Source organism: Manacus candei, unplaced genomic scaffold (assembly GCF_025592945.1).
Source record: "Manacus candei isolate 608988 ecotype Guabito, Panama unplaced genomic scaffold, ASM2559294v1 h1tg000057l, whole genome shotgun sequence".
NCBI classification, from domain to species: Eukaryota; Metazoa; Chordata; class Aves; order Passeriformes; family Pipridae; genus Manacus; species Manacus candei.
Genome location: NW_026138105.1, coordinates 7469336 through 7484674, shown reverse-complemented (window position 1 = coordinate 7484674; position 15339 = coordinate 7469336).

Genomic DNA, 15339 nt, shown 5'->3' with positions numbered 1-15339 from the left:
TCCTCTGCAGGTAGTGAAGGAAAAAAATTGTCAGATATCAAGGCAGGTTGAATTGCCCCCCCGGAGAAGCTCAGGTGTCTCAGGTGAGTGCACAGGAGTCACAGCCATCCTGTGGCTGCCTGGGAGGTGTGAACAAGTGTGTATTAAAGGCTGAGAGTCAGAAAGAAAAGGCAGAGGAACACGTTTGCTGTGCTGTCTTTGAGCAGTTACCCATATCCTGTGTGCCTTTCCACTGCCTTGCTCAATCAGCTGTGGATGGCTCAGATGATGTGGCTTTAACCCTTCTTTCTTGATTTAGTCCCAGGAAGGTCAGGGGACCTTTGTGGAGTCATTACAGGGATGTTTCCATGGTGTGGAGACTACATGCAAAACCTTCCAGGAGGTCCTCTGAGGGCTCTGGTGAGACTGTGCTGGGTAAATGGAGAGGGGCAGGAAGCCCTGGAAGGGCTCATGTGCAGTGCTGTGTTGGCAGCTGCCCAAGAATAAGCCAGAAATCTCCTGTCTCACCATTAAACACATTTAATACCATGTCTAGGCCAAAAATATAAAAACCTCACCTCTCGTTCCAGAGAATGTCTGGAGCCCCAGACTCTTCCTTCAATTGTGCATGCTGATTTTTGTTTCAAATCACTTGCGTGGCTGTGCTGAATTTTGGGTGGGTGATGAAAATTTAATCTGTGTTAAACAAGCTGCTTTAACCTGGCAGGTAAATGAATGCATTATTAACACAATCTCATGTATTTCCTTAATGTGCCTACTTTATAATAGAAGCATTTAATTTTTTTCTAAGTTTTGTGATCCAGCCTTGTATAAAAACATTCTGCTTGGGTGTTCCAGTCACGTTCTATCAGGCAATATAGCACAGACTGACTTAGTGGCATTTTGGTGGATAATATGACAAAATTTTTTTCCTTTTAAGAAAAAAATACAACCAAAACAAACACGAGAATGAACACTGCAAAAATCGTGTCATGCTGAGAGAAAACCCCTACATATACACAGTGATAAAGGTCAGGATGTGTTACTCAAGTCTTGTTTGCAAGTGAAAATACCATGTTAACGTGTGGCTGTCAAAAACCTGAGCCAAACAGACTTCTGACAAATAATTTTGACAGTTCTCATAAGCTGAAAAGTGCCTTTTTTGCCTCTCTTGTCTTTTGAAATGTTTCCCTCCTGCTTACAGATGTGCAGAGAGAAAGAGAGTTAACAGAGGCAGTAAAACAACAGAGTGCTGTTAAAAATAACCTTCCCCAAGCACTGCCTCGTGTGGTCTCTGGGGAAGGGACTCTGTCAGTGGTCTAAGTTCCTAACTAAACTCTCTGAATTTGAAATACATAGAATTATTTGTTTCTCTCCTGTAAACATTGTTTTCTTCATACATCATCAAGCAAATTAAGAGCTGTTCCCTGTTGCTTTCATGTCTTGGGCAGAATTTTATTCTAGTCTGAAGGAGACCTCGGTGAAGGTAAGAAGAATGAAGAGTTGAGTACTAGACAGAGCCAAATGTGCCTTCTTTTCTGCAATTTTTTTAAAGGAAAAATTATATTAAAAATTAAATTTGAAAAAAAATTGTCATCCTGCTGCAAAAATCTTTGAACCCTTCTCCATGTAAAAAGGCCTAACAGGCAAAAATACTCTACAACTTCCTCTCAAGAGCTGCTAGCCTGAATAAACAGGATCTTGCATTTTAAAGCTGGCAGAGCTTAGCCTTAAGGAAACTATATTTTTCAATCCAAATATATCCATACTCTTGTTTACTCACCCAGAGCCTGTTCAGTGGGGAATTATCTTGTTAAGATCTAATCCTACTCGGTGCATGTGAGGTTGTAAATATATGGCCGTTTAAAATTCAAATACCGAATGTGGAGGTCATTGTAGGAAACTCCTGTGCCTCTGCAAGTGTGAATGAATTATCAGGCTGTTTTCCTGCTTCCCTCACTGTTCACATTACTGTTGGCAGCTAGGAGCTATGCCATAAGTTACCTTTATATTAGCATTGAAAATTCCAAGGCTTTTTAAAACCAAAATATTTCTTTTACTCCCGGTTTTATTTGTGGGCTGTAAAAACAGTGTCTGTCGGTCAGACACTGGTTCAGATTTGAGAAATCTGGTAGGTTGAAGTGTGGTTGCTGTAGCATGGTTTGAATAAAGGGAGAGAATATGTGGATTTACCACCTCTGGGGTGGGACTGGTTATTTTTATGTGCCCCATCAGACCTGTGTCAGGTGGCTGTGGTGCTTGGGTGGGTGGAGGTGTTCAAGAAACACAGCCCTGGAGGTGTCCAAGGAACAACTGGACGTGGCACTCAGTGCTCTGGTCTGGGTGACAAGATGGGGCTGGGTCACAGGTTGGATGATGACCTTGGAGGTGTTCTCCAACCTTGATGATTCTGTGATTCTGAGAGGATCTTGTGCTGCTGGGCTGTTTAGCAGAGGATGCTCCCTCTGCAGAGAGACGTAGCAGGGGCAGGTGCCTTGTGAGCTCCAGCTCCTTCCCAAGCCTCCTGCCCCTTCCTCTTGCTCCTGCACAGCCTGGGGTGGGCTGTTTGCCTGGATGTCCACCTGGAAGAGTTTGAAAAGGATGATTGCAAAGAAAGACTTCACGGCAGTAACTCCTCTCCTGGTGGTGAAGTTGTTCTCCCGGGGGAGGGGAACATTGGATGCTGTAGCTAACTGAGTAGTGGAGCTACCAGATAAAATATCACAAGTTTCTGGGCTCTGGTGGTAAAACCTACACACTCCTTTCCAATTCCCAGTTCTGCTGCTGTTGAGAAATGGATATCACACACGGGAGCTCTTTGGTCTGTCTCAAAGGAAGGTTTATTCCTGCTACAAAGTCTGTGAAAGAGCTTTGCCAGTGGTGTAACAGCTGTAGCTCTGGGTCTCTGGTGACTCCACTTGCCTTTCTTCTTTGTTTGATTCCTGTTTGCCATTGCAATCCCCACCTGGTTCTCTCAAGAGTGACAGAAATTTGTGTGTAAGCTGGTTGGCAGCACATGAAGCTGTTTTGGTAAAAGAAAGGGGAAGTGTAACACCGGCTTGTTAACGTGGTTCACTAAGTTCATGTGACAGCTGCACCTCCTGCTACCAACAACAGTTTACCCCCTCTTCACCCTGAAAATTTCAAAATGCTCCTGATTTTCCTTTCAAGTTATCTGGTATGCAGGACTTCACACTCAGGGTAAGACACAGGAGAGCATGCAAAATTGATGTTTTCGCTTCTTGCCAGACTCTAACTAAAAAAGGTTTCCCCCGGCAGTTTTATCTCCAGATATTACCACCCCATCCCCTAAAATTGTAAAAACTCCTGTGTATTTGCTATCTTGTGGACTTTTGCCAGGTTTCAAAGGGAGTTTCTATTTGCTGGGCAGGTTGTCGATAGAACATAAAATATGAATGAAATTGTAATTTTATGGCAGACACTAGAGCTGTAACTGTCACGAGCCCTCTGTGTCCTCCACATCCACATGAAAAAGCAGTCTCTAAAAACATTTGGTTGACTTTTTTATTTTCCAGTTAAGCCAGGAAAAGATCCTCAGAATTATGAACATGGTGAAAAATAAAGAAGTGAGCATTGAGGGGGCTTTGCATTTGGCACAGAAGGAGGTGTATACTGAGAAGGTAAGGTCACCCCTCTGATCTATTTTGTGAGATATTCAAATGTATGAGCACTAGGAGCATGTCTGTACTGTTTCCAAAGGTACAATCCCAGCTTGTGCAAACACATGCACTCAAGTTTCTAACAAAACAGGACATGTACTGATGGCTGATGGTACCTGTGTCCCGTGGAATGGATATTCTGTGTAGATGCCTCAAAAGGGGCAGGAACACTTGCAACTATCCCAGGTTGCTCCAAACTCCTTCCAACCTGGCCTTGAACTCTTCTGGGGATGGGGCAGCCACATTTTCTCTGTTCCAGGGCCTCACCATGCTCATAGTGAAGAATTTCTTCCCAATATCCCACCTAACCCCACTCTCTGCCTGTGTGAAGCCATTTCCCCTTGTTGCTCCATACCCTTGCAAACAGTCTCTCTCTATCTTTGTTAATGTAATTAAAAAAGGCCAGGAGGATGCTACTGTGCATCTCCATGTGCAATTCTTCTCCAGAGCCTCCAGAGCTGTTTAAACACTGTCTACTGAGGGACATTTCACCTGAGAATGTGTTTGGATTTGAGTGGACAAACATTAGCCCAGAGCTGGATGTATGGCTGATTTCTGTTCTGTTTTTCAGGATTCCCAGGATCTGTTAACTGGATCACAATTTAACTTCATTATCTACAAATACAAACACTATCGGTGGCAGAAGCGAATTTTGCAGGTAACTTGAAAGATCATCCCTTTTGGAGCAATACATAAAAATATATTATGCTGAAGTTGCTGGGTTAATGTTAGTGGACAGCTTAAAAAAATCTTGTGGTTCAGCAGCCCATCAGAGAGGTGTAAGATAGTGAAAAAAATCTCTACTTTTTACACCAGAAGTATTCTGAGGGTAATATCTGACATTCCCTGTGCTGAGGCCCCTGGGAGGGCTGTGGAGGGGACCTGATGATCTAAGAGGTTATTTCACCACTGCAAAACATGAGTTGTCCCCAGGGTGATGGATGATAATGGGCTCTGCCTGGGAGTTGTTCTTATTAACTACCAAGAGTAAATGCATACAAGTGATGTAAACACATCTAAATATCTGTGCCTTTTGACAGGACATCACTTCCACTGCACCCACTAAAACCTTGGGAAGAAACATTCCTGGGATACTCAAGGTGCATTTGGCAGACTGTGCAGTTTGTCTCTGGTTACTCTACCCTGTGAATCGTTTTTTGGTTATCATGAACCCTTAAGACTTTATTGACTTGCATGATACTAAAGCAAACTTGTGTTGGCAACACCTGATGGTGATTTGATTCCATGAAGTCAGGGACAAAGGATTCATGTTGTTTCCAGGGACCTGGATTTCACTGAGTTTTCCTGTAGTTTTGACAAGATTTAAAAATGAGCAAGTCCAAATCACATATGCTAGAGGGTATTTTTTATTTACTACATCTAAACTGAAGAAAGTATAATCTCCTTATTTCCCTCAACATCCACCACATTTTGGAACTAAAAGATTATTTCTTTAGACATAAAACTGATGGAAAAAATGGAGAGAGCTGTAGTAGATGTGGAAGTTATCAATCTGTGAATCTGGAGTCATTTAATTTCACTTCTCTAGTTTAACAGCAACCTTCAAAAGTCAGAGATAATAATGAGAATGGTTCTGCTTTGAAGGTTTCCAGCTATAAACAGAAGGCAGGGAAAGGCCACAGTGTGGGCATTTGGTTGGCATGGTCAGCACATACAAGTTTTTAGCCCTGCAAATATAGATTGGGCAGTGGAAGAAGAAGGATCTCATCTCGAAGCAAACAATTTTTAATTGTTATAGCCATGAAACTGCACTAAAGTTATTTTATTGGCTATTATTACTCCATTTATTTGTACGCATACATATGCGTAAAAATAGGGAGGAAGGGATTTTTTTTAATTGGGCAGGTAGTAAGAGAACACAAGGGAAATGGTTTTAAACTAAAAGAGGAAATTCTTTACTCAGAAGGCGGGGAGGCCCTGGCACAGGTTGCCCAGAGAAGCTGTGGCTGCCCCATCCCTGGAAGTGTCCAAAGCCAGGTTAGACAGGGCTTGGAGCAACCTGGGATGGTGGAAGGTGTCCCTGTCCATGGCAGGGGGTGGCATGGAATGTTCTTTAAGCTCCTTCCAACCCAAACCATTCTGTGATTCTGTGACAAAAACCTCTGTGTTAGGTAAGATTTAAATCAAAACACAGTAATATTTATATCAGAAAGTAATCCCTCAACAGTCCCCTCTTTTCCTGACATGGAAGCTGCTGCTATAACCACCCTCACAGCATTTGAGTGCTGGGGCACAGGTTGAAGGAGTAACTGAACCTCTGCTGAGATGGTCCTGCCATTAGTTCTTGCTACCACTGCTGCTGAATGGGAAGATTCTGCACTGGGTTGTATGAGACAAGGGGAATTTAAAAACAAGTAATGTTTCAGAGTGTTAAATTGATACATATTCATCAAAAGAGACAGGGAAACACAGCTGCATGGAATATCTGTTTTGTAACTAAAACAAATATTGTATTACCATACAATGGTAATTCCATCTTGATGATGGAATGTCATTTTTTTATCCTATTTATTCTGAGCTGGTCCTTTCCCTAAATGCCTTTGCATGGTGATATTGGGATGTTGTCTTTGCCTTTCTGTGACAAGAAGCGATGGAGTCAAGTAATGAAAAATCTTCTATTCCAGATTGATTTCAACACAAGGACCATTTTTAACATTGAAAAAGGAATTATTAAGAAGCAGTTCCCTTTCTCTCAAGTCAAAGCCTGTGAAGACACTGAAAGGAGGCGCTTCAGCATTGTGTTTCATGGGCGACAAGATTATGAGCTGGAAGCTGTGTCTCTTGATGATAAAAGGAAGGTGAGTTTTTACAATGCCATGGACAGATTGCTATAAATAACAGTTGATGTGCTGGTGGTACCCAGCAGGTCCCAATCATTGTTATGCTGTGCTTTGTGAGAGCAAAAAGGGAGAAATGTCTTTATTCTGTGTGTGTTTGTGCTCAGAACAAAGGGAATGGGAGTTCAAGATAAAGTTTGGCCTTAGGATTTGGGCACAGTTCACTGGGACTGGAGATGTAAAGCCAGCTCAAGACATGATATGAAAGTGGATGCAGTTCTGCAACTACACCTGGAATGTAACCCCTCTGAGAGTGGATGAAAACAAGCAAAAAAACCCTGATGATGTGCACAGTTGAATCTTAATTGAAACTTTCTAAGCACTTTTTATTCTCTGCATAAAGTATTTCTTAAAATGCCTGCTTTTAAGAATGAACAAGGTCATCCTGATGCTGTGAAAAGAAGACCTAGTAATTAATCTTTCACCATCAAAAGAAGCTGAAATGACACAATTAGCAGAGGAATGAAGTCTAAGTACAACTAATTGTTTAATTAAATGATGCAGTGCTGCGAGATTTTGTATGAGCTGCTTCACTTTGAGATTTCAGGTCCTTCTGAGTTCTACTGAAACATGAGAAAGCCAAGTCATGAGCTTTTCACCTGAATGCAGGTGTCCAGGGGTGGGCAGCTCTTGGAGTCTGTGTTGTTGAATCCATCCTGCACTGAGATACAAAATTTAAACCTCATGGAAGAACTTGCATCCAAACTTCTGCTGTGACTCATTCTTAGGGGGCTTTTTTTCCTCAGAAGGATTAATTCCCTGCAAAACCCAGGGATTCACCCCACATGCAGAAACCTTTCTTCCAGATGAGCAGAACCTCATGGTTGATTAGCCTAATTTTGTTCAAAACAGATTATTGAGCAGAAGAGCTCAAAAAGGAACATGTATTTAGTAATAAGAACATCAGATATGGCCCTGTACAGCACAAAGAGCTCTTTAAATTCACACTCACCTTAATCCATAATATTTTCCACTGTAGCCAAACCTTCATTTTGTACTGGGTTTGTCTGAGGTTTCCAGCTTAATCAATCAGGTGCTACTTGGGCTTGAACTGATCTGAACAGACACTTTGTCCAAGATTGCTTTGTGTACGAGTTAAAAAAGTAAAGTTAAGTTTTACAGTAATCCCTCCAAAATAAAATTGTATTCTCCTTACACTGATGGGTTTAGAATTGTGGGCATAAAGCCAAATTGCAGTTAAGTAGTTTAGCATAAATTACTTATTTTATGTTCATTTGTTTTACCTATTTGGCTGCAACTTAGAGTGTTGTCTGTCATCTTTGGACTTGAAAAATCCAACTACTGATGTCTTATTCAAGGGAATCAACATGGAAAATATTCTCTCTCTGCTGCCACTTTTTATCTAGATAATATACCTCCTGAGCAGAGTTTTACAGAGCAATTCATACAAGAGACCAGTGGAATCCTGCTCTGGGAGACCTGCAGAATGGGATGTGATACATGAAGGGCTTCTGGATTTGCAGCAAAACACTTTTGCATCCACTGAATGGGTGAAGTATGAACTCTGGGCTGTGGGTTTCGTTAAAATTTCTGATAAATGCATTAAGAGTTTAATTTCCTGATAATGAGTTAATTATTTAATTGCTTTTGAAAGTTAAAAGGTGGATGGCAAATCTGCATGAGATGGGAACATTAAAGTAAACTTTCAGTGCAATAGTGGTCCTGACAAACCAAAGTTCTGGTGTGTACTGGAGCCTGCTGGGTCCATTAGCAACAGAAATCTGTAATGGTGATGGTGCTCAGAGGGATTTTAATGGTGGGACTTTATGTTTATATCTTTATTTTTCCCTCCATTCTCAGTAATAAGGACAAGGACACGCTGGAGGAGTATAAGAGTCCTTCTAGAGAACATTGACTCACATTGGCCAAATGGCTGCCCCAAAATTCATAATTCCTTCTCATAATGTTCTGAACTCCCCTCCTGGGGGGTGACCAGCCATGGAGGCCTGATGGGGTGGTGGGATTGGAGACAGGAATCATTATTCAGTAGGAAATGGGCTGTAATCACCATTTCAGCCCCTAAACCATCCCAGATCAGCACAGCTTTTGCTTCTGCTTGTTCTGTTGCTGGATTAGTGAAGCAGCCCCAGTGGTTTTACACAGTTTGCTCCCCATTCCACAGACAAATCACCCTTCCCTGAGCCAGCTCCTAAAATACCTGGAAACTGCTTATGCTATCAAAGGAGAGAAAGAGAGAGGGGGAAAAAGTCTGTCTGGCAAAACTAAGGAAAAAAATTTAACATTGTACTTATCTGCATGGAGCAATTATCTCAACACCCTCCACAGAAAATGATTTTAATTGTTTTTAAAAGGCTACGCCTGCATGTCTTGTAAACACTATCCTCAAGTGTGTCCAGGATTTGTTACCTTGCAACAGTTAACAAGTTTGTTAACAAACAAAAATTGATTTTTATCTATCTTGTGAAGCAAAGCCCTTGTTGCTTTCTTCTTTATATTAATCCTCTCTCTTTTTTCCTTTTTTTTTGCTTTTTTTGGCCAAGTAAATAATGGTGGAAGCATCTGGAGATCCAATTAAACTATAAGTCTCTGCCTTAAAGAAAGGAGAGATCAATATAACTGCCAGCTCCATTAAACAATTCTTATCACTTTAACTGTTTATGTGGGAATAGATGCAATTTATATTTTATGTTTAATTCTTCTGGAGCAGCTAAACTTATTTAAATTCCTCATAGAACACCTTAATCAACCAGCCACACCTTAAAGAGAGAGTGGAGGAAAAGGAAGGTTTGATAGAACTGTCAGAATGATAAAGAAAGGCAGAAATCCTCAAGAAAAATGAAACCACAAACGCTTAAATAAGAATAAACCCCATATACAGTAAAACCTCATCTGTTCTTGAATGGGGGACCTTTGTTTTGAGCAGCAGAACAGAATCCCAGAGAGGAGACTAAAGCAGAAGGTTCTGCTGAATTACAAGCTGTGTATGGTCAAGGCAGTGTTTTTCCAGGATTAATTTATCCTTTAAGTAGGTTTTACCCAAATTTTGGCATAGTCATTTCTGATGGAAGCCCTTGAGCCTTGTTCCTGTCCTGCCAAGTGACTTATGGGACCAGCCTGAGTTCCCATGGAGTAATAGGATTTTTGGGAGGGAGGAATATTGGCCTATATGACTGGGAACTAAATTTGGTGACTTGTTTATAGCTTGGGGGCAGTGAAACCGGGAAGACACAGAAGCTCTGAAGCCTTATCTTATTATGTACTTCTCAGTCACACAGGGGATTCCTTTAAAAGCTCATAGTCCAAGTGATCTACCCTCCCAAACAAGAGGAATAAGTGGAGTGGGAGGGACAGAGCATGGCTAAAAAATTAGCAGGACTTGGGTGATTTTTAGTTGATGGTCAGATCTTTGTTTCAGCTCTCATTGGGCATGGCAGGCTGTTCAGAGTTGGTGTCAGTTTACTTATGTGTCAGATAAGAATAAGAAGCCCTCAAATAAGAATATCTCAAAGCCTTTATGGTTTAGCATTGATACTTTTTGCCTGTCCCATGGAAGATGCTGTAAAAATGTGGAGATTTATTGATTTTAGGAAGTACCTTAATAAAGCAAAGCTTGTGTAACTAAGCAGTCAATGAAGAATGAGCTGTATGTCCATTCCTTGTCCTTCAGGTACTTGGTGCAACTACGTGAAGGAGAATTGACTTTATATTGCATAGGTCTGGGAGGAAAGAGCAGGACTACAGACCCTGGAGCCAACACAATTAATTTGTCAGGTGGGGATGTGAGTGTCAGCAAGGAGAATGGATGCAGCACCTTTTCAGTTCAGACCAAAGATCACAATTATTTGTAAGTATAGTTGGTAATTAATAATTTATTAACGCAGAAGTACTGAAAACAAGGTCAAGCAGCAGGGGGCCTCAATGTTTCAGACTAAAATAACAATGCTGGAGAAATGAGGCCATCAGAATTATATAGATTCCTGCTCCCATTGCTTTGCAGTGATTTGATGAGAATTTTCAGGAGGAATCAAAAGTGCCACATCATGAAGCTGAAATACTGCCCACAGCAACTTGTCTAGTTGTCATGGCAGGAGCCAGGGGAGATGCACATTCAGCTTGGTAGGACAGATGTGTGAGCAGGTTCTGCTTGTGCAACAAGCACAGCAAGGTGTAACAAACTGTTCACCTTCCCCCAAGGTGGAGAGGAGGAATTATGAGGTAACTGCACCACAAAGTCAATATATGGCAAAACTTCAGCTCCCTAACCTTAGACACATAAGCAATTAACTTTGCCTGAAAAGGTCAGAGTCAGCAGCACTGGGCTGCTTTGACAAGTAAAGGTGCTGAACATCATTCTGCTTAAATCAGAACTATCTGTGGCTGTGTCAGTCAGCATGTTATTTACACTGCCTCGTGTTTATATACGACATTCTTAAATTTCAGGTTTCGAATACCCTTTACTGTCCAAAACAGCAGGCCAGAGGATGTTGGCAAGCTCCAGAATGAGTGGGTGTCTCTCCTAGAAAGGTACTGTCAGCTGGGCCAGGGGGCCTCCCCACCTCAGGAGGGATCTCAAGGATGCACATCCCCTGAAGGTGATTATGAGGAATTTATTGTACCTCTGAATGAACAGAAAGAGGAGACTCTGCCCTTTGGTGTGAGTTCTGCAAGGACCAGTCTGAACAAGTCTCCAAGCCCCCAGACAAAGCCTGCAGAGGGGGAAGGAGCCCCAGCATCACCATCTCTTCCACTTCCCATAAGTAGGGCAGAGGTACCACCAGCCCCTCCTGCCCTTCCACAGCCCTGCAGCCTCTCTCCAGCAGCAAAGAGAACCAAAGCCTTTCACTGGGATGTTGTTCCTTCTGATAAGGTGAGGATGAAACTGATGGTGGCTGTTAAAAAAAAAAATTGTATATATTGTGTTACATCTATAGTTATAGAAGTACAGGTGTGCCACAAAATGCCCTTCTCTGTGTTTGGATGGAACAAAGTGCCTCTGTTCTGGCTTTCTGTTTACCCTGTGTCACTCCTATATTTTTAGATTCACAAATCTGTCTGGGGATCACGTGACCCATGTAAGAAGAAAATTGATGTATCCAGGCTCTGTGAACAGTTCCAGATCCAGGACACAGCAGTATTTTCGGGCAATGAGCCTTCAGTGAATCAGCACATCATGTTAGACCGAAAAGTCGCACATAACTTCAGTAAGTGTGTTAATAAGAGCTGTGTCCTCCTCTCTGAGCTGGGCTGAACACTGCACACATTTTCTCTTTGTACTTCCTACCATTCAACAGGCAATGAGACAAACTGATTTATAAAAGAAGACCTCATGGCTGAGTTGCTCCAAATGTGGTCCTTAATGATGTAGAGGTGAAGCCCAAAGCTTCTTCTCTTCTTGTACAAAACATGTGGAAGTGCCATTGAGCTGTGATGTTGTTGTCTTAGAGCAGACATGTGAAATCATGTGTGTCACCTGTGAAATCAATGTAAGACTGACTTCAGAGGCTTTTCAAATTTTGTGGGTTGTTCAGGTGGAGAAAAGTCAACAGGAGCAGGTTGGGAGCCAGAAGTTTGAGTGCTGTGCTCAGTCTCTCTCCTGCACTGAGGTCAAGAAATTCATGTAGGTGTAGGTGGGTTGGCATAAGAGGCTTTTGAGGCAGCTACAAGCCAGATTTCAGGAATTCTTGGCCTTCCTCTGGCTGAAGGCTCAGGCTGTGAATGACTGTCTTGAACAGGATCCTTCCCTCTCTTATCACAGGATTCTACCAAAGACCTGACCTAGAACAGTCTTTCACAGTTAATGAAGGAGTTCAAAACATAGTTCTGCTCTTTCTAATAAAATGATGTAAAGGTCTTTCAATCCTTTTAATGAGAATTGGTAGATATTAAAGGAGCAAGACTAATTGTTCTTCAAAGACCACTCTGATTTCTGTTACAGAGATGGCTTTCCAAAAAAGCTCTATAACCTAGAGATGTTTCAAGAAGTGTTACATGTGTAAAGAATTTGGGGCAGTTAATTTTTAAGTTTTAATGATTTCTTCTCTATGAATATTAATAAGAAAGAATGTATTTTGGAGATCATGTAAAGTTTTAATTGGGAACTTTAAATGGGGATAACTTGGAATTATTGCATCCCTTGACTAACAATTTGAAGGGTTAAAAGGAAGAGAGTGATACAGAAGTGCTGTTGCAGATAAAAGAATCTTGTAATAGCACTTTTATCTACTAAATGATTGCAGTTTCTTTGAGGAAACTTCTTTTTTTTGGTTTGCAAATAGCACCATTCCTCCTTTTGATCCTGTTCCTCTTACAACTATTTTTTCAATGGCACATTCTACATCCGTTTCTTAATCTTATCCTTAAAGTTCCAAAAGTGAGATTTTTTGCATACACTTATTATAATGGATGTTACTTAGATCAAAAGTTAATTTGATCCTTAGAATTCTGATTAATCTTCCTGCAAGTGCTGCAAACTGCAGTTCTTAATTTAATGAATAAAAGGATGAAGCTCCAAAATTGCCAGTAGGTTAAAATTTGTGGAGACTTTGAGTGGGTTTCTGAACACAAGAGAGAAATGAGAGTTCTGAGAGTAGATCTATACACTGAATTTGAGTCTAATGTGTGAGAAAATACAAATAAAAGCTAAGTTATCTTGTGGGGGGGGGGGGATTCTTGTAGACAAAATAAATTTCTACCATACAGAGAACAGGTATCAGGAAGGAACAAGAAAACATCCTCAGATTTCCAATGCAAAGGTTTGGGAGACATTATAATATATATGTTAACCCAAGAACATGAGATCTAATGGGTGAAAAACTGATTTAGGAGTCAAAATACCAGCTTCTGTGTCTTGACTGGTGCCTGTTTCTCTGTATGAGACCCCCTTTCCCACATAGTATCCTTATTTTGCCCTGGAAAATACTTTGACAAAGTCTGATGACTTGAATTTCTTCAGTGTTTTGATATCAGTTACTGAAAACGTTCAAGACAATTTTAAATGCTTTCTGGACAGGTTGTGAAGATTATAAAATCAATGTTTTACTGTGAGTTATTCACTGTTATGGTGATTCCCCACCACTGAAGAGACATACAGTGTAAAAGACATAGGGAAGCAATAGATATGAGGCATAAAAAGCACAAGAAGGAAAAAAGGAAAGTTCTGCCAGGCTTAGCACTAAAGCACAGATCTTATAACAAAATTCAGAGGGTGTAGAGTCTGTCAGAGGAAGAATAAATGGTCTGTACTCCACTGGCCAACAGTCTCTAGAACCATTATCAGCTGCCTCGGGCCACAGCAAGTTCCTCTAACCTGAAAAACTCTGTTCCTTTATAGAATTGAATTGAAAAGAAGGTAAATCATACAAATCCTTCCCAAATTCTCCTTCACAATCCCTTTATGCTGCTCAGAGGAGTTCTGGTGTAGCAGAGACTCCAGGGCAAGTCTCGTGCCAGCAATGGGAAGCATTTAAACATTTTCCCTTTCTCTGCTGCTGCCCTTTGTTCACTTCCTTGTGATTCTTTTTTTTTTTACCTCCATCCTTCAGTACCAATGAGGGAGACAGACAGTAATTAAAGAATAACTGCCAAGACAAAGTGGTCTTTTTGGGAGCAACATCCTTACAAATTTTTACTTGTCTAAATGATGACCTTCACCTCTTTGGGGAAGAGGCATCTTATTTGCATTTTCCTGTCATAATGCATGCTATGAGCCAGCCCTGTATCAGCACAGAAGTCTTAAACTTTACAAAAACATCAGATTTTAGGATTTTAGGAAGAAGTGAGCACTTCTGTTTCCTAGTTTGCCTTCATTTTGGGAGTAAGTTTTCTTGCTGGAAATTAAACAAAACAAGTAAACAAAATCCAAAGAAATGGAAAGTGTAATTCCTTTAACCTTCAAAATATTGTGCCAACTTACTGTACTGTTATGTGGAAAAAAATGATTTTAACTGTTGAGCTGAGTACAAGAGAAATACATATGAGCAAGTATTGAGTACCTCCCCAAAATTTTATCTTGATAGTCCTATCCTAAACATTGACTATCTTATGAAAGAAATTTGGTTTTCCTTGACTATTGTTCGGTAAATTTAAAGAAAATACAAAGATTAAATTATTGTTTTAATGACGGTAGCTACTAAATATTTTGGTTTTTTGCTTTTTTCCCTGTTTGTTTGTTATGGGTTTTTTCTTTCTTTCTTCCTTTTTTTTTTTTTTTTTTTTTTTAAATCTGATAAGTACAGACGAGATATTTTGGTGATTTTCCTTCTGAGTAATCTAAGAATCCTTTTCCTCCAGACATTTTTCTTAAAAGTTTCCGTATCAAACCAAGTGAGCTGAAAGAAAAACTGTACATCATACATGAGGAGAGTGGTGGACTCACAGATGAGCAGATTACAGCACTAAGGAGGTAATTTTGGGGGTTCAGTTGTTTGTTTATGTTATAAGGTACCCTTTGGAGAAGGCAGAACTTTCTGCAAATAATGTGAAGCTCATGGATGGACTGAGACATTGGATTTATCCTGACTGTGGATGTCAGGTTGCACACAGAAATCAGCTCTTGCAACTGAGATTTTTGAATACAGCCCCAAAATATCTCTTTTTCCTCATCTTTGTAGGAAAGGGAGTTGCAAAGTAATGGCAAATCCACCATGATTTTGTGAACTAGTTACAAAGAGCAGAGTTGGGAAAATAATAAGTTGTGTCAGTGAGCAGGTGTTGACTTGAGAAGACTTTACAGGATCTCTTACTACAGCCTTACAACCTATTGTGGGATGAGAAATGAAAGATTTAAGACTGGTTTGGAGATAAGGAAGGTAGACAAGTGTTAAAGGAACTTTATAAGGTGA